The sequence below is a fragment of the Lutra lutra genome, chromosome 10 (genome assembly GCF_902655055.1).
Source record: "Lutra lutra chromosome 10, mLutLut1.2, whole genome shotgun sequence".
In the NCBI taxonomy this organism is placed as follows: domain Eukaryota; kingdom Metazoa; phylum Chordata; class Mammalia; order Carnivora; family Mustelidae; genus Lutra; species Lutra lutra.
Genome location: NC_062287.1, coordinates 26940864 through 26961490, shown reverse-complemented (window position 1 = coordinate 26961490; position 20627 = coordinate 26940864). Strand labels below are relative to the sequence as shown.

Sequence of the window (20627 nt, the reverse complement as noted above, 5' to 3'; positions counted from 1 at the left end):
GGAGGAGAAGCAGAAAGCGTAGGAGGGGGAGAAAAGGAACAAAAGCAGAAAGTTAGCTTCTTGCTTTCATTCTTGGGACATCCAGAGTAATGAACCCTCTTTCCAGAGAAGATGAATGGGCAGTTGTAGAGATTATGAGTGAGGTTTTATTGCAGATCAATAAATCTGTGTCACAGATCCCCATCTGGAGGGAGTTTTAATTTAAAGGAAAGAGTGATGAGCTCAGAAGGACGATAAATCAAAAGTTGTGTATTCACGTATGCATTAACCTTCTATCAAAACATACACCCGCATCAAGGCAGGAGTTTGGAAACAAAGCTGAGAGGTGATTTGGAAGGACAGCCACCGGAGGCCCAGAGCTCGCCTACCTTGGGACACAGTTAGAGAAACGACTGTGGGAATTGTGGGTTGTCACCAGACTACAGCTGCCTCAGATCAAAATCAGGGAGAGTTCTCCATAAAGGAGAAAGATTTCACAGCAACAAAACAGAGATAGCAGCTGATGAGAAAGGGAGTGAAGGCATAATCAGGAAATTCTGAAATCTGTGTTCAAACACAATTTCAAGTGTGGGGTGTAACTTAGAAACCCACCCTACTGTTGCCCACCATTTATAGATTCTCCACCCTGCACAGCCCCCCAGTCTTTCAGTAAGGTCCCACACAAGGCCATTGCAGTGACTGGCTGCTTCAGAAGGCATGGTCACGAACTACTGGCAGCGAATCCCCTGGGACAGGTGAGTGTGAACAGCCAGCAGCAGCACTGCAACTTGAAGAAACAAATCAGACATGGACTATATTAATCAGCTACCACTATGTCCCAAGAATGCTAGCAGTTTAAGGAGGAGAGCCATTTATTTGCTAACTTATAACTGTTGTCTTGCTGCCCATTGGTCTATGTGACTGTGTTATTCTTTCAGACTTCTATAGAAATTTGGAAAAGAACTAAAGAAGTTAAGCATTGACTGCCCATCAATAAATCAATTAATATCTCTCTGCAAATATGTTATAGGTGTACAGTTGTGTATGTGTATACAATAAAGTAAATACATCCACTTATACATGTATGCACTAATTCCTTTATTTCCTAGAACTTAAGTGTGTTAGACATCCCTACTCATATTAACACCACTAGGTAGATGTAATTAATCTTATATTCTGGATGAGAAAATTGAGACCCAGAAGGATTAAGAAGCGAGGATTCCAGTCCATATCTGTTAGCTCTCACTGGTTATTTCTTTTCTTCTGTCCCACCAGCCTCTTGCTGTGTATGGTGTGTGTGTGTGTGTCTGTCTGTTTGTGTGTGTGTGCATATGCACACTTCTAAGGAACTGACTCATTCCTCCCTTTCTAATCTAGTTCTTAATGTGCTGCCTCTTATGTGTGCTGCTTCCCAGTGATGACTCAATACAGGCTTTCCATGTGCAAAAGCTTTGCGAGTTTTGTTGCCGCAGCCAGCAATACCCTCTCATTGCTCCAACTCATACCAGAACACCCAGCTCATGACTCTGGTACTTTCCCTGATCCACACCAACTCCACTCAACACAGCTCATTCTTCTCTGTTTCCTACCTTGTACATATCTCTCTACCAGAGCACTTTTTCCCTTTATCTAACCTGTTTTCATAGGTATGATTTCTTTGCATTCACAGTTCACAAGGGACAATGTCTTCTTTATACTTATTTACATCAAGCTTAGTAGCCCTTAATGGGTGGCCCATAGTTGGTGCTTTATAAATGTTTGCTGAAAGTGGCTAGAAGAATATATTTCACTAATGAGGTTTGAGTTCTGATCAAGCAAACCGATATACCTAACAACAGAAGAAAAAGAGAACTCCATCCCTGAAGACTTATAACTGGACCACCCATCTCTGATTATCATTAGGAACCTGTGCACAGACTGTGAACCCTCTTGAACTACTGCCTTCATCCTCTCTAAGCCACAACACATATCTACTTAGAAATAAAGATGTTTCCATGAGGTCAGCTAATAAATCCCATTCGAAAGATAAGTAAAGTGAATCATAGAGAGAGCATGGCTGGGCTCTCATGATCCAGTCAACTGAGCATCCAAACAGAACCCTAAGCTGTTGAATCATTCTAACCTAACCTTAGTTTACTGATCTAAATAAAATTCAAGGAATGATGTCTGCAAAGTATTCATCTACTATGCTGAACACATTGAAAGTGATAGTTTAAGAAAGATTGATTATTATTATTACTTTGAGAGAGAGAGAGAGAGAGAGAGAGAGAGAGCATGAGCAGGGGGAAAAGGGAGAATCCCAGACTCCACACTTAGAGCAGAGCCTGATGTGGGGCTCAATCTCATAACCCTGAGATCATGGCCAGAGCTGAAATTCAGAGTTGCACACTTAACCACCTGGGCCACCCAGGTGCTCCAGAAAGATAGACATTATTAATAACCTTCCACATATCAATATATACTATGTGAAGATAATATCTAATAATAATGATATCTAAAGATATTCCTTATGTAAATAGCTTCATATGTAATTATTTCAGAAGGGTATGAAAGGAGAAAATACAAAGCAGAAAACGTTGGTAATAATAACAAAAGCAATAACAAATATTTATTAGATAATGTCTCATATGTTCCAGACACTCTTTTAGGTACTGGAAATACAGTGCTGAGTGAGACAAAATGCTCATTCTCGAGACACCTATGTTCCACATCTTCTATGAACAACAGCCACTAATATTTATTGCACACTTTCTGGGAGCCAGGCACCCTTTCAGCATTGTGCAACATAGAGAATTTCAGGCTCTTGTGTAAGGACACAAAGAAGACAGCCAGACCGAATCCAGACCCTAGCCTGCTAAGCCTTCCCCATCACATCTCTCCTGTTTATTTTCTTTCTATTTTGAACTCTGTTTTCCTGTTTGTAGAGAACTTTCCCTGGATCTTGAGGTAACCTTGTAACCCCTCTGCCTGATGCCAGTGTTGCTACTGTAATCACTCTGCAGCCAGGATGGCTTTCCAGAAAAGGCAGTACCCACCTTCAACCGCCTTAAGTGCCTCCCATCATATATTCATATATTAAGTCAAGTCCCAGTTCCCATGCATGGCATTCATGGCCCTCAAGGAGCGGGCCAAACTGAAATTTCCATGCTTCATCCCACATTCCTTCTGTAGCTCCTTCAAGTCACAGGCTTGGGGGCAGCAGTGCCCTCTTCCTCCTTCCTGTTCCTGGACTTCAACTTTGCCCAGACTGGTGCCTTCTCTTCTTAGCTTATGGTTACCTTGTTTCTTTCAAAGATTAGCCTAAACATCACTTTTCCTGTAAGTACCATTTTACAGCCTTCAATGTTGCCCGTCCTAGAATTGGATTTATTAACTGCTTTCGCTGTGGGCTCACAGCACTTTCCTACAACTCCATTACAGTATTTTTATTTCCTAACAAGTATTTAGCAGTGGTTTGTGTGTTTTTCTCCTCCATCAAAGTTTGTGAACTTAAAAGCAGAGACTGTGTAATTCATTTTATAATCCCAGCAGTGCACCATGCCTGGTACATAATAAGAGCTTAATAAATATTAGTTGAATTGTTTTGCTTTGTTTTTCTGTTCTTAAAGAGTTTATCATATCTGGGAAATGGCTAATGTGGTTTGATGTGTGTGAAAAGCTCTAGACCAGAGAACACAGAATCTGAAAACTACTCTTTGCTCTGCCAGTAGCTCACTCTGTGACATTAGGCAAATTCCTTGTCCTCTCTGTGTCTCATTACCTCATCTAAAATAATAGGGAAACGCTAGGTAATATGAATTCAACTATGTTACAATATAAAATTCTCGTATTCTTCACATGTTCAATAAACACGTATTGAGCACTTTTTATATCCCAGACACTCTAAATTAGGCTCCAGGGATGTAGAAAAAAGACAAACTCTGAAATCAAGAACTTCATATGTGGTTCTCATATCAACTTTGCAACCCAGGCAAGGTGATTATTAACGACCTTGCTCTGAATACAAAGTTCAGAGACCTTGTATTTAATTATCAGACATTCTTAAGATTCTGAGGCATAGTAGTTGAAGGCATATAAATAACTCTTTATAATTTTCCCCATAGTTGAGAACAAAGTTCTTCAAAGATTTTTCATTTAGATTTACTGAAAGCTCAATTTCTACATGGATTTACCAGGTAATCTAATTTTCCTCATTGACCACTTTTTGAAAAGAATGTTATGAAGCCAGTGTTGTTTCTTTTTTTTTTTTTTAATGCTTATAAAGATATATAGGAGGTAGTCCTCACAATATTTTGTTAAAGACACTAAATTGAAATGGTGGATGTCTAATCAGATTTTCCCACAGAAGTATGTAGCTTACATTCTTCACCAAAAGTGTGATGTGTAGCATTTATAGGTATGACCATAAACACCATATATAATTTTGTGCAAATAGAAAAAAAAACTATTTTGTTTTGAAGCATCAAGCTTTCTAAGTCAGTCTACTCCATTAAATTCAACAAAGGGTCTAACCAACTAAACTATATAACAGGTTCCAAGAGTCACTACTGAGAAAGAAATGTGAATAAGATGCTGCTCTTCCACTGAGAGTTTTGTTCTATTATTGACAATAAGAAAATGGCACGAGTGTCTGTGCTAAGAGTCATAAAATGAGAAGTGCCTTAGGGAAAAAAGGACATGTATTAATACTTATTTTAATCATTTGCTGTGTTCCAGGTACAATCATAGACATTGGGATATTTGAGAGGTGATTGGAAGTGTGATAGTAGTGTAGAGTAAACTTTTAAAGTGTTAAGGAATAAAGATCTATTTGTCTGAATCCAAATCCAAATCCAGGTCTGATCATTACAATCCATGTTATTTCCATGTTTTGGAGTTCACACACACACATACACACACCGACATTTGTATATTCAATAAAAAGAGAACAAATAAGGCTTCTTGTGGGAAAAGGTATTTATACTGAGCTTTGTTAAGGTTGGGCAGAATTTTTGGTAAGTGAATAAGGGAGGAGAGAGACACCAGATGGGAGAAAGGACCAGAGGAAAAGCAAAGAGAGGAAATCACAGTTACACTTATGTGATAACAAACATACAGACAGAGAAGGAAGACTGTCTTGAACCCATGTTTATCCTATGTTGTGTGCTGGGGATATAAAGACAAATAAGATGGTCAAGGTGTCCTTAGCCTTATAGAAGCAGGTATTGTAATACAGAGATATACACGATGCTGTAAGAGTACAGAGAAGGGAATGGCAAACACTGTCAAGTTGGGTGAAGGAAGACTTTGCAGAGAACATAATCTTCACAGTGAGTTTTGGAAGATGATAAAGCATTTATCAAGGTAGAGAAGATGGAGTGAGGTTGTGTGGATGGAGGGGCCGGGGTGGTAATCTGGGCAGAGGAAACAACATAATCAAATTCGGAGACATCACCCAGCACCGCATGTTCAGGAAATGACTAACTGCCTGGTGCATGCAGAGAAAGAAGGCAGGGGCTCAAGGTGGACTGATCATGCACACAAAAAATACTGAGTGTTCAGCTCATGAGTTTGGCCTAATGACATTCACTCATGCCGGAAAAAAGAATTTAGACTTAACTTTTCTGGCATAAAGTTTCATTAATGATTTCTGGATAGGGAGTGTTTCAAAGTCAGAGCTGTGTTTTGGGAAGATTAACGTAGCAGAGATATGAAGGGTAGAGACAGAAGGGACAGAGATTAATTAGTTGGTTGTTCTGATAGTTCAAGTGAGAAGTGATGACATAATAAACTTGAGTGGAGGTGGTGGAGCTGGAAAGGAGAGGTGTGAAGTTATAAAGTTAGAATCAACAGATCAATAAACCTGAGAGACAAATTTTACATAGGGGCCAGGGAGAGAGAACTGGTGATACTCCTTAAGCAATTATAAATGTGGAATTGGATTTCAAGATAGGAGTCAAGGCTAGAGACAGATTTAGGCTTCATTCCCACAGAGGTGATAATTGGACAGTGGGAGGTGATAAGAACACCAAGGAAGAGAGTATAGGGAAGGAAAGAAAAGAAAAGAGAAGAAAAGAGCCAAGGATCAAACCATGGAGAAAACTTTGCTTGGGAGCTAAAGAAAGGCAAGAGGGACCAAGCAGGGGGCAGGAACAAGTGGCCCCAGAAACAGGGGAAGGCCAGGAAGGCCAGCTTCACAGAGAGAAGCAGTAGATGGCCTGAGTGAAATGTTGCAGAAGTGAGTAGGTTAAATTGAGATTCAGCCAATTTATTTGATGATTAGTCAGTCGGTGATAAACTTGAAGAGAATAGTTGGAAAGGAGCATAATGAGGAGAAAACAGGTGGCAAAGTAAGAAGTAGCCTGGGAACAAAAGTAACCACCATGTACCCTTGAATGTACCATGTACCCTTGCAAGTACCATGTACCCTTGCAAAGGTTGTCAGTGAAAGGGAGGAAAACATCCCACCAAATGAAGCCCACCGCCCCCCCTGCCAGCCAGAGCAGGGAAAGTTATTTAAAATTTTCTTATTAGCTGCTTTGCAAAAGTATGATGTTTGGAAACGCGGGATACCAGGTAAATCAAGTGTTAGAATGACTGGCATACTTCAGTGATGGGTGCCATTCCTAGCCAGGCCAGAGTTGAGTCTCCGTCTGCCCCAATGCCCCCACCCTGGTGGGCAGCACATCAGACTCAAAAAAACAGCAAAGGATATTGCACAACAGAATGCTAAACCTCAGCCAATAACCTGATGAGCAATTTATAAAGTGGGGGAAATAACGTGTTTTTGTTTCCTCCTGCCTTCTCTCCCCTCCTTGGGCTATTAGTTAGCCATGAAATGCAAGGAGGAAGGAAACAGGGAAATCACACTGCACAGGAAACCAACCACTGCTTCCTGTACTCCAGACACAGACAGACAATTGACAGTTCATCAGGAGATCAAGAGCTGAGCCCCACAGGATGCAAGGGGGAGCTGCTCAGCAATGCCTTCTCAGGGCCGAGGCCCCCGCCTTGCACTTGACCATCAGTGTCACAGAACAACGCTGTGACATGGAGGCCTCCAGCATACTCATTTGTATCCTCCTACCTGAAGGCACCCCATAGCTGATGGGTGTAGGGATGAAGGCTATATAGGGGCTGATGAATTCTGAGGGAGGATAAACAGCAACAGATAAAACTCCAAGTAGCTGAAATTCTGTTTCATGCAAATGACCATAAATGAAAAGAGGCAGGGCTGGTAAAGAGGGAAAGAAACAAGGAAAAGCTGAATTAATTCTAAATGGAAGATTTTTTTCCTGCAGCATTAGCTACTATTGAAGAAAATGAATAGGCTTTCTCCCCACATTTATTAAATTTCTATGATTCTCTAATTTCGGAGCCCTTTATTTTCAGTGGAAAGACTGAGACTCTGGTGTACTACAAATGAGAGGCTCTCTGTTACCTATTTGTCATAATGCTCACAATGATTCCTTGAGAGAAGAGGGGAGATGAGGAGAGCCTTCCTTGAGGGAGAAACACGAGGTAAAGCAGGAAGTCTGTGTGGGCCGTGCAGGACAGGATATGTTGACTTGGATCTGGGAGGATGTGCCCTGCTCAAACTCATGCAAAGGGAGGGGAAGAAAGTCTAAAGATGTCAGAGAGTATCATGGAAAGAACACTGGGTCTGTAGGAAGGAAGTCTTATTCTAGTGCCACCATTCATTGGCTATGTCATCTAACCTTGGTTTCCCCATTTATGATATTGCATTATATATAGCCCACCTCCCTTCTGTACCGTGAAAATAAAATGGGATAAAAACACAAAAACGTGCACGAAAAAACATGGTGAGAATAGCTCTATATAAATACAAGATGATAATATGCTTGAAAGAAGAAAAGAATGTCTGTTGGTAAGGATATTAAAAAAAAAAAAAAGTGAAATGACTCCATCCTAGCTCAAAACTGCCAGAACACAATCTCTAAGGGAGTCCTGAGGCTTTAGTGGGGGGACATGCAGTGTTCTGAGGTTCTGGCAGGAGTGAACAAGAAGAAGGAGGGGGTGCACTACATTCAGCTGCTGGCCTGTTCCCTGGCTCAGAGAAGACCTAGACCTCTTAGCTGGGTACTTTGCCCACCTGCTGTGGCAACTCTTAATATGCACTTGAACCAAGTGAGTTGCCCTATATTCAGAAGGACAAATACACTCTACCTGTATCTGCTATGTCCGAACTTAAAATCTCAACTTAAGAAAAAGTCATTTCTCTCTCTCTCTCTTTTTTCTCCTTGACTTGGTAAGAGTAATTCAAAGGGATCACCATGGATTTGATCTGATGCAACAGTGATTCACCGATTGTTGTGTAAAAGTGCTAATTTTCCCCCAACCACTTCTGAATTCTTTAATTCCTCTGACACATTAATTCTAACCCCAGCATAGAATGCTCCAACATCCCAGAGAATCCCAGAACAGAAATTATAGCAATTTCCTATAACTGGAATCAAATTCCAAGGTTGGAGAGCATGGGCCACATCCTGCCATTAATTCGAACATCCATGTGAAAGATTATGGTGGGCAGCTGTGATTCCATTAAAGGGGGCAATTTCAACTCCATTTCCTTGATAAACAGACACAAGCTCGCCCCTAAATTGGGCTTGATAGATTTGATTAGAGTAGAGTTTTTGGAGGCTTCAGTTTCTGCACAAAAATTGCTGTTTGATGTGCAAGGCCAAATTGCGCTTGAAATCTCCTTGCATCCATAGAGGGGGGGAGAAGGAAGAGGATAGAACACCTAGCCAATTGCTATCATCCAAGCAGCAGGGGAGTCAAGCTGTTGTATTCAAAATATCTGTTAGGTATGCAGCCAGTGTGTGCTGCAGAAAGCATGCCACGCTCAGGGGAAACTATAATTAAAAACAGCAAAACAAAATGTTATTGAAACAAAACAAAATGTACCCATCCGATTGCTTTAGCTCACATGAATCTTTTGCAGGGAGAAGGAATGGTATGTAGCTTCCTTTGGGGACACCTATGGGTCCATGTTTCAGAATTCCCACTGAGAACCTGGGGACCAGAGAAGGATACAAGTTGAAGCTCATAACTTTATAGCACATTCTCCCAGGACAAACACAGAAGCCTGGGCTAAATGGCAATCTAGCTTGCTTGCTTTGTCTTCAATAAATGAGAAACACTACTTCTTTAGGTCAGCTCCACCAGATAAGGCTTGGGGATTGTAATTCTTTCCACAAACACTGTTCTGAAAGTCTAAAAGTCACAAACCCTTCCTGTTGGTAAATCTTTTTGCTTCTTCAGTGTAAGCACTCACAGGAGCACTTGAATTCCTTTGTTGTTGCTTGTTCTGCCTGGCCTGGTGCCAAGTGAAAAGGGAATTAAGCTCTACTATGGACTTAGAGTGGGCCAAAATCCACTCTAGGTACTTTATGTATATCACCCCCATTAAAGCCATGCATAACCCTGGAGATGACTACTGTTTCTCCATCCTCAAATAAAGGTAATAAGTTTCATAAAAGTCTAAAAAATGACCAATTTTTTAAAGTTTTTTAAAAATTTTATTTATTTATTTGACAGAGAGAGATCACAAGTAGATGGAGAGGCAGTCAGAGAGAGAGAGAGGGAAGCAGGCTCCCTGCTGAGCAGAGAGCCCGATGTGGGACTCGATCCCAGGACCCTGAGATCATGACCTGAGCTGAAGGCAGTGGCTTAACCCACTGAGCCACTCAGGCTCCCCAAATGGCCAATTTTTAAAAAGATTTTATTTTTATTTATTTGTGAGAGGGAGAGAGATAGTAAAAGAGCACCAGCAGGGATGGGGGGAGGGAGAAGCAGACCCCTCTGCTGAGCAAGGATCCCAATGTGAGGCTAGATCCCAGGACCTTGGGATCATGACCTAAGCTGAAGGCAGATACTTAACCAACTGAACCACCCAGGCACCCCTATGTTCAAGATTTTATAAGTGGTGAGAGGTAGACAAGGCTGTAAGCTAAAATCACCTGAAACCAAGGTCCAAATTCATCTACCATTGAGGACTGCTGCCATAATTGACTCAGGGAGTGAAGGACCCTAGTGGGGAAAGAGGACACACCAAGTCAGTAGTACCAGAATGGTTCCAATCCTTGACAGAAGGATCAGAGCTTGAAAGATAAAGTAAGTATAAAGACTAAGAGAGGATGAAAGCAATACATGTTTTAAAGTGCTGGAATTTAGCATTATATAAAGCAATCATCAAATCAGCCTCCACTAAAGAAAATAAATTGATTGGCAGGTGTCTGCTAAAAAAGCTGCTGTGTTAGAGCAGCATTAGAAAATAGAGAAAGGACTCCTGGTGACACAGGGATTCCATGTACCCTCTGCCACTCTCCAAAATGCTCTGTACCATATCCTTTAGGAATTGAACAAACCTATAAATTCATTAAACATCATCTTCCTGAATATGTCAGTAGGTTTTAATGGAACCACTATGGTACCACAAAGCGGAGCTATTCAAGATTCCAGGTTTCCAGGTCCTATCCACATGCTTCACTTTAAAGCATTTTTTAAAATCCTATAACACTGTTTGCACAAATCAGTGTGCCCAACCTAGATATTTAATAGAATCTGTTCCAACCATAAGTTTGAAACTTTGCTGTGGTGTTCCCCATCCTCTTGAACCTTCACTCATTTACCTATTCAAACAAAGCTCTCAGAAGGGACTTTTGGTATGGATCAAATACTTTATAAAGAATATCAGAATACACTTTGCCAATCTAGCACCTGAGCCAGACTCGTACTGATTCTCTATTTCTGTTCTCCTCTCTCTTCATAGACAGGCTCCTGTGCCCACCTCGGGGAAGAAGTGACAACCTACTTGGAACTACTGCTTTGATCAGCTGTCACTAGATTCAAACAAAACTCCAGAACCTATCTCTCTACCTCTGGCACACAGACAGAAAGTGAATCTCCACTGAGCCAGGATGTAGTAGGCTGGTCTCCAATCCTGAAGACCTGGCTTCCGTGAGTTTTTAGTAGCCAATAATTGCCACTCCTCTTCTCCAACCTTGCCTTCTTAATGAATCCTATCCTATATATGACCAATATATCTGAAGATATAGAATACATACATACATACATACATACATACATACATACATACATGCATACAGCTTTTGGGATCTGATTTGTATACCTAGAGTGTCCCTTCTCTCAATTCAAGGGGCAACGATGCTCACAGCCCAGATCAGACAATTCCTGACATTGTCACTGAGACATGCCACTGCTCTATTCAGAGTACAATGCCACAGTCTAACTCAGTGAATTAGCATGGGGCAGTTTGAAGATACTCTCCATCAAGAGTCATGTGATGTTAGTCATGATTGGGCTCAGATTGGGGTTGGAGATGGAGTATAGTATATGTAGCCAATTTGTCTTGAGATGAATATTCTTAATAGATTATAAAGGGTGTGAGGTATTGGCAATTTTTCCCTCTGCTCTTTTTACTGTTTTAGAATTTTAATCAACAATTAATTGAACAAATATTTGCATGGGGCTAATTTCAGTGAACTTATAGTTGATTAAGATAGACGTGAATTCTGTTCTCATTGAATTTAATGGTCTAGTAGGGGAGAGATCATTGAACAAGTAGTTAGAAGTTCATTGGGTAGTACCATCTGCTTCCTGAAAGCATCTGGATAACCCAAGGCAGGTGCAAGCACAGATGGTCATTTCCCATCTACAGGGAAGAAGATTGCAGATACCCTGAATGACCCATAATAATATATCAAAATCCATAAAGTCAGAGATGATCTATCCACATCATATCTGATATTCACACAGTAGTAGAAATGGACAATGAGCACATAACTGTTTTGTGGATATAGATCAATCAGCTTCATATTATGTGAGGTCAAATAACAAAGAAACCCTTAAAATCATCACCAACCATAGTACCTAGCACATAGTAAGTGCTCATTAAACAGTTGCTAAGCAAATCATTTGAAAGGTTCCTATCTGCTCTCAAGTAATCAGGCTTTGGACTCATCATTCTTGCCAGTTCTATTACCTTGTCCTTCTTCTGGTGGAAGCTAGGCTGTAGGAGAACAAATGCAATGAAGTGTTTGAAAGAGCCTCCCTCTCCTTCCTGCATTTAGATACTGTTCTCCAGCAGAGACATGGAAGGGAATTGAACTGCAGTACAGGTCCTCAGAGATCTCAATGATAACAATAACAACTGGGAAGTGGGATAGAGGAATGCAAGGAGAATCTGAAGCCTGCAGCCTATACGTCCACATGAATCATCAAGATGAGGATCACAAGGACCATTTTATAGCAAATCTTCAGTTAATTTATTTAACCCTGCTGCCCATTATTACTACCCTTTTCTTGTTTAGGTCTTGTATCAATATGCTTGGCTAATTTTTTTCTGCCCAGCTGCCAACCTTGGGCAGGAGAACATCTGGTGTATCCCCAAAGGGCATTAGCCCATTAAGAAAGGCAAATTGATTTTTTAAAACTTCATAAATCAGCAGTCAAATGAAAAATGTCATTTTAAATTATAAACACAGCCCAGTTGAATGTGTGGCTGCTATCATGCACAATTGGAATTATTTATGATTGTTTAATATTTGTTGGGGGGACATTATAATTTTAATTATGTGATACAAGGTGAGATAATTATTTACTGGTGCTGACATGGAATTACCGATAATTACTTAATATCTGTTGGAAATTATTCAACAGTCTTTAATTAGTGGTACATACTACAGTGATTGTTATTTTTCCAATGAATATAAAAATCCATCCATGAGAAAAACATCTGGGACTTACATTAGTAATTGTTCTAAAATACATTATTGATTTATACACATGCTCATACCATGTTAGTACTTCTCAGTATTTGAGGCTTTCTTGCCTACATCAGCAGAAGAACGAAAAAATAAGCAATAACCAGCTCTCAGAGTAGGCCGTTAACTAAAGGAAAGGCATCCATTTGGACAATTCCCATTTGGCTCATATTCTCAGATTCTGGGATAAACAAATATGTTGCCATAGGGATACATAAATGCTTTGTCTACTATACCTCTTCCTTTCAATTGTAAATTCCTTGAGGGCAGGAACCAGTCTTTTTTTTAAAGCTTACTGTGTCATGTCCTCCCTTACAGTATCACCTTTACAGTAAATGTTCTATAAAGATGTGTGGATGAAGATGTGGAGCAGAGATAGTTGTTCATCTGTACAAAATTCCTTTTACTATTTTGTTGATATTCTTTTGCTCATCCTTGCAAACCACAAAGGAAAGAAAATGAAAAAAGGATCTCACGGTCTTCTAATAAATGGTCTTAAGTCATTTACTTGGTGTAAAGATTACTCATGAACACCATTACTTACTAAACACATTGTTCTGAATCTTTTTTTAATGTAAAAAGCATTTAATTAGAATTACACTGTTAGAGCCTGTTAAGTATTTCCTTAGTTATTCATTAAAAAATGAAGTGCTTTACCAAGAGAAAACAAAAGGAAGAAAGATATATCTATTTAATCATTTGCTAAATATTTTTGATGACTTGCTAAAGATCACTTCCAATTATTTGTAAGTGTAATAAATTCAACTCCTCCTATACTGCCTTGTTAATGCCACCTTGTCTAGGAGGAAGGGAGACAGGGACTCATCCTTCCCATAAGACAAGGCACAATGCAGACAGTGGGCCATGTATTCCAGCGGGGCCAAGTATTAAAAAGCCTTTCCTCCTGGGGTTCTATCTAACTCCAGCTCCAGACTCTTACCTCACCCAGTGATGCCAGTCACCCCACATCACTTATAAGCTCCTGTGTTTCTCAGCCCCAAATGCGCCATCTATGTTCTGCTTTGTGATACAGAGACTGGGATTCTACAAACTACATTTCTTCTGTGCCAGTTGGCTTTCTGTTAGGTTTCTCAGCAGGGTCATAAATAAAGGATGGAAGACAAAAGAGGAGAAGGGGACTTGCTCCTTCCTGTTGGCTTGTTCCTCCTGTCAGCTCTGTTTCAGCAATGGCCCTTCACCCAGAATAAGAAGTACTTATTTCTAAGAACAGCTGGTTCTGTTTCCAGCTTCTTTCCACAGTTCCCAGCCCAGGTCATGTTCCCTGCCATGGGAACCGGCATGGGCTGAAGCAATGCCCCCTCCCAGAGGATAACTACCAGCTCTGCCTGGTCCCTCCAACAAGCTCCTGAGATACAGAAGCAGCCAAGTGGCGCCTCTCCTTGGAAGGTTGGCCCTGGCTCTGCCAATCTTTTTAAATTTTTCCTACAGGCCCTAAAACTTGCAGTTTCTGAGAATCCTAACTTCTTCTCCATGTTCTGCCAGCCCTGGCAGGGGTTCAGTCTTTTCTTCTGTCTAGTTCATCTTCCCACACCTTGTTACCCAATTCCCCATATTCATGATCTCTGGTGGAATAATTAGTATGGGTTATATTTTCTTGCCCAACATTGATTGTAGCACCTCTTTACGTAAGTACTGGCTCATAACCTTGGCTCATGATGTCCCCCACCTGTGGCAGTGTCACAACACGCATCACTGTCCCTCTCACACCTCAGACCATACCCCATGTACAGAAAAAAAAATCGCAAATGTCTGCTGTTTGCCCTGAACTAATGTGTGCCAGCGCTATACTGTGCTAAATGTGACCCGAACTCCTAAGAGCATCACATGCCTCGGCACTTGTGGAACCATAATTCTCATTTGGAGGAACGGTGATTCTCTTCCAGACAATACTGGATGGACATGTCTTTGCTGTATTCTGATAAATCAATGTTTTGTTTTAAAAAAATAATCATAAAAAAGGAAGATAAAAGACAGCTTTGAGGTAACCTGATATCATTTCTTCCAGTTATTTATTAAGCTCTTAATCTTGTACCAATAGTCTATCTACAGAGAGTCCTCAAACACCACTATTCCTTTCTTAAGTGATGCTAACAAAGTATCTAATAACCATAATATCTACCACTTAGTGAGCAGACGCTATGAGCACCTGGACACTGCACAAGCTTATTAAATGCTAACTGATCCTATGATGAAGAAATTATCATCATACTCTGCACCTGAAGAAAACAGTAATGCTGAGAGGGTGGGATTAGGGTGAGGTGAGTGAGCAAAATTTAAGGGGGTGACAAGAAATTCAGTAATCAACACACCTATGCTATTACATTTTAATAAATCAAACTAAATATAATAATTGATAAATATAAAAATGTTAAAGAGTTCAATATGGCAGCACTGCTCTTTCTGTTGCTTGTGCAATGTTTCTGTTTCTTTTGCTTGTGCAAGGTGGCACATCCCAGTAAGACAAGGGACTGAAATGCAAATTCAGGTTCCCTTAACTCCAAGCCCCCAATTATCCACCACTTGCTACAGGGCAGGGGGACCAAATCTGTATCTCTAAAGGGCATTACCAACGCTAGTTTTCTGAGTTTTTTTTTTTAATTTTATTTTTTATAAACATTTAATATATTTTTATCCCCAGGGGTACAGGTCTGTGAATCGCCCGGTTTACACACTTCACAGCACTCACCATAGCACATACCCTCCCCAATATCCATAACCCCACCCCCCCTCTCCCAACCCCCCTCCCCCCACCAACCCTCAGTTTGTTTTGTGAGATTAAGAGTCACTTATGGTTTGTCTCCCTCCCAATCCCATCTTGTTTCATTTACTCTTCTCCTACCCCCTTAACCCCCCATGTTGCATCTCCTCTCCCTCATATCAGGGAGATCATATAATAGTTGTCTTTCTCCGATTGACTTATTTTGCTAAGCATGATACCCTCTAGTTCCATCCACGTCGTCGCAAATGGCAAGATTTCATTTCTTTTGATGGCTGCAGAGTATTCCATTGTGTATATATACCACCTCTTCTTTATCCATTCGTCTGTAGATGGACATCTAGGTTCTTTCCATAGTTTGGCTATTGTAGACATTGCTGCTATAAACATTCGGGTGCACATGCCCCTTCGGATCACTACGTTTGTATCTTTAGGATAAATACCCAGCAGTGCAATTGCTGGTCATAGGTAGTTCTATTTTCAACATTTTGAGGAACCTCCATGCTGTTTTCCAGAGTGGTTGCACCAGCTTCCATTCCCACCAACAGTGTAGGTGCAGTCCTCGCCAGCATCTGTCATTTCCTGACTTGTTAATTTTAGCCATTCTGACTGGTGTGAGGTGATATCTCATGGTGGTTTTGATTTGTATTTCGCTGATGCCGAGTGATATGGAGCACTTTTTCATGTGTCTGTTGGCCATCTGGATGTCTTCTTTGCAGAAATGTCTGTTCATGTCCTCTGCCCATTTCTTGATTGGATTATTTGTTCTTTGGGTGTTGAGTTTGCTAAGGTCTTTATAGATTTTGGACACTAGCCCTTTATCTGATATGTCATTTGCAAATATCTTCTCCCATTCTGTCAGTTGTCTTTTGGTTTTGTTCACTGTTTCCTTTGCTGTGCAAAAGCTTTTGATCTTGATAAAATCCCAAAAGTTCATTTTTGCCCTTGCTTCCCTTGCCTTTGGTGATGTTCCTAGGAAGATGTTGCTGCAGCTGAGGTCGAAGAGGTTGCTGCCTGTGTTCTCCTCGAGGATTTTGATGGATTCCTTTCTCACATTGAGATCCTTCATCCATTTTGAGTCTATTTTCGTGTGTGGTGTAAGGAAATGATCCAATTTCATTTTTCTGCATGTGGCTGTCCAATTTTCCCAACACCATTTATTGAAGAGGCTGTCTTTTTTCCATTGGACATTCTTTCCTACTTTGTCGAAGATGAGTTGACCATAGAGTTGAGGGTCTATTTCTGGGCTCTCTATTCTGTTCCATTGATCTATGTGTCTGTTTTTGTGCCAGGACCATGCTGTCTTGATGATGACAGCTTTGTAATAGAGCTTGAAGTCCGGAATTGTGATGCCACCAACTTTGGCTTTCTTTTTCAATATTCCTTTGGCTATTCGAGGTCTTTTCTGGTTCCATATAAATTTTAGGATTATTTGTTCCATTTCTTTGAAAAAAATGGATGGTACTTTGATAGGAATTGCATTAAATGTGTAGATTGCTTTAGGTAGCATAGACATTTTCACAATATTTATTCTTCCAATCCAGGAGCATGGAACATTTTTCCATTTCTTTGTGTCTTCCTCAATTTCTTTCATGAGTACTTTATAGTTTCCTGTGTATAGATTCTTAGTCTCTTTGGTTAGGTTTATTCCTAGGTATCTTATAGTTTTGGGTGCAATTGTAAATGGGATGGACTCCTTAATTTCTCTTTCTTCTGTCTTGTTGTTGGTGTAGAGAAATGCAACTGATTTCTGTGCATTGATTTTATATCCTGACACTTTACTGAATTCCTGTACAAGTTCTAGCAGTTTTGGAGTGGAGTCTTTTGGGTTTTCCACATATGGTATCATATCATCTGCAAAGAGTGATAGTTTGACTTCTTCTTTGCCGATTTGGATGCCTTTAATTTCCTTTTGTTGTCTGATTGCTGAGGCTAGGACTTCGAGTACTATGTTGAATAGCAGTGCTGATAACGGACATCCCTGCCGTGTTCCTGACCTTAGCGGAAAAGCTTTCAGTTTTTCTCCATTGAGAATGATATTTGCGGTGGGTTTTTCGTAGATGGCTTTGATAATATTGAGGTATGTGCCATCTATCCCTACACTTTGAAGAGTTTTGATCAGGAAGGGATGCTGTACTTTGTCAAATGCTTTTTCAGCATCTATGGAGAGTATCATATGATTCTTGTTCTTTCTTTTATTAATGTGTTGTATCACATTGATTGATTTGTGGATGTTGAACCCACCTTGTAACCCTGGAATAAATCCCACTTGGTCGTGGTGAATAATCCTTTTAATGTACTGTTGAATCCTATTGGCTAGTATTTTGGCGAGAATTTTTGCATCTGTGTTCATCAAGGATATTGGTCTGTAGTTCTCTTTTTTGATGGGATCCTTGTCTGGTTTTGGGGCAAGGTGATGCTGGCCTCATAAAATGAGTTTGGAAGTTTACCTTCTATTTCTATTTTTTGGAACAGTTTCAGGAGAATAGGAATTAGTTCTTCTTTAAATGTTTGGTAGTATTCCCCCGGGAAGCCATCTGGTCCTGGGGTTTTGTTTGTTTGGAGATTTTTGATGACTGTTTCAATCTCCTTACTGGTTATGGGTCTGTTCAGGCTTTCTATTTCTTCCTGGTTCAGTTGTGGTAGTTTATATGTCTCTAGGAATGCATCCATTTCTTCCAGATTGTCAAATTTGTTGGCGTTGAGTTGCTCATAGTATGTTCTTATAATTATCTGTATTTCTTTGGTGTTCGTTGTGATCTCTCCTCTTTCATTCATGATTTTATTTATTTGGGTCCTTTCTCTTTTCTTTTTGATAAGTCTGGCCAGGGGTTTATCAATCTTATTAATTCTTTCAAGGAACCAGCTCCTAGTTTCGTTGATTTGTTCTATTGTTTTTTTGGTTTCTATTTCATTGATTTCTGCTCTGATCTTTATGATTTCTCTTCTCCTGCTGGGTTTAGGGTTTCTTTCTTGTTCTTTCTCCAGCTCCTTTAGGTGTAGGGTTAGGTTGTGTACCTGAGACCTTTCTTGTTTCTTGAGAAAGGCTTGTACCGCTATATATTTTCCTCTCAGGACTGCCTTTGTTGTGTTCCACAGATTCTGAACCGTTGTGTTTTCATTATCATTTGTTTCCATAAATTTTTTCAATTCTTCTTTAATTTCCTGGTTGACCCATTCATTCTTTAGAAGGATGCTGTTTAGTCTCCATGTATTTGGGTTCTTTCCAAATTTCCTCTTGTGATTGAGTTCTAGCTTTAGAGCATTGTGGTCTGAAAATATGCAGGGAATGATCCCAATCCTTTGATACCGGTTGAGACTTGATTTAGGACCAAGAATGTGATCTATTCTGGAGAATGTTCCATGTGCACTAGAGAAGAATGTGTATTCTGTTGCTTTGGGATGAAATGTTCTGAATATATCTGTGATGTCCATCTGGTCCAGTGTGTCATTTAAGGCCTTGATTTCCTTGTTGATCTTTTGCTTGGATGATCTGTCCATTTCAGTGAGGGGAGTGTTAAAATCCCCTACTATTATTGTATTCTTGTCGATGTGTTTCTTTGATTTTGTTATTAATTGGTTTATATAGTTGGCTGCTCCCACGTTAGGGGCATAGATATTTAAAATTGTTAGATCTTCTTGTTGGACAGTTCCTTTGAGTATGATATAGTGTCCTTCCTCATCTCTTATTATAGTCTTTGGCTTAAAATCTAATTGATCTGATATAAGGATTGCCACTCCTGCTTTCTTCTGATGTCCATTAGCATGGTAAATTCTTTTCCACCCCCTCACTTTAAACCTGGAGGTGTCTTCGGGTTTAAGATGAGTTTCTTGTAGGCAACATATAGATGGGTTTTGTTTTTTCATCCATTCTGATACCCTGTGTCTTTTGATTGGGGCATTTAGCCCATTAACATTCAGGGTAAGTATTGAGAGATATGAATTTAGTGCCATTGTATTGCTTGTAAGGTGACTGTTATTGTATATTGTCTCTGTTTCTTTCTGATCTACTACTTTTAGGGTCTCTCTTTGCTTAGAGGACCCCTTTCAATATTTCCTGTAGAGCTGGTTTGGTATTTGCCAATTCTTTCAGTTTTTGTTTGTCCTGGAAGCTTTTAATCTCTCCGTCTATTTTCAATGATAGCCTAGCTGGATATAGTATTCTTGGCTGCATGTTTTTCTCATTTAGTACTCTGAATATATCATGCCAGCTCTTTCTGGCCTGCCAGGTCTCTGTGGATAAGTCTGCTGCCAATTTAATATTTTTACTATTGTACGTTACAGACTTCTTTTCCTGGGCTGCTTTCAGGATCTTTTCTTTGTCACTAAGACTTGTAAATTTTACTATTAGGTGACGGGGTGTGGACCTATTCTTATTGATTTTCAGGGGGGTTCTCTGAACCTCCTGAATTTTGATGCTTGTTCCCTTTGCCATATTGGGGAAATTTTCTCCAATAATTCTCTCCAACATACCTTCTACTCCCCTCTCTGTTTCTTATTCTTCTGGAATCCCAATTATTCTAATGTTGTTTCGTCTTATGGTGTCACTTATCTCTCGAATTCTCCCCTCGTGGTCCAGTAGCTGTTTGTCCCTCTTTTGCTCAGCTTCTTTATTCTCTGTCATTTGGTCTTCTATATCACTAATTCTTTCTTCTGCCTCATTTATCCTAGCAGTGAGAGCCTCCATTTTTGATTGCACCTCATTAATAGCTTTTTTGATTTCAACTTGGTTAGATTTTAGTTCTTTTATTTCTCCAGAAAGGGCTTTTATATCTCCCGAGAGGGTTGCTTTAATATCTTCCATGCCTTTTTCAAGCCCGGCTAGAACCTTGAGAATCATCATTCTGAACTCTATATCTGACATATTACCAATGTCTGTATTGATTAGGTCCCTAGCCTTTGGTACTGCTTCTTGTTCTTTTTTTTGTTGTGAATTTTTCCGCCTTGTCATTTTGTCCAGATAAGAGTATATGAAGGAGCAAGTAAAATACTAAAAGGGTGGCAACAACCCCAGGAAAATATGCTTTAGCCAAATCAGAAGAGATCCTAAATCGTGAGGGGGGAGAAAGGGGATATAAAGGGGCTCAGAAAGAAAAAAAAAAAAGAAACTATTAAAAAAAGAA

General features: G+C 40.1%; 1 protein-coding gene across 5 annotated transcripts in view; it reads right to left on the bottom strand.

The window, feature by feature from the left end:
• The window catches only part of NTM (neurotrimin), a 967921-nt gene that overhangs the window by 540247 nt on the left and 407047 nt on the right, over window positions 1-20627 (bottom strand). Inside the window, exon 1 of one of the 5 annotated variants that reach the window (XM_047692556.1) lies at window positions 7046-7125. The exons of the other annotated variants lie outside the window; for them this stretch is intronic. The gene's annotated coding sequence lies outside the window, so the exon portion shown is untranslated. Of the gene's footprint in view, window positions 1-7045; window positions 7126-20627 lie in introns of those variants that run through there. 5 annotated transcript variants of the gene reach the window in all.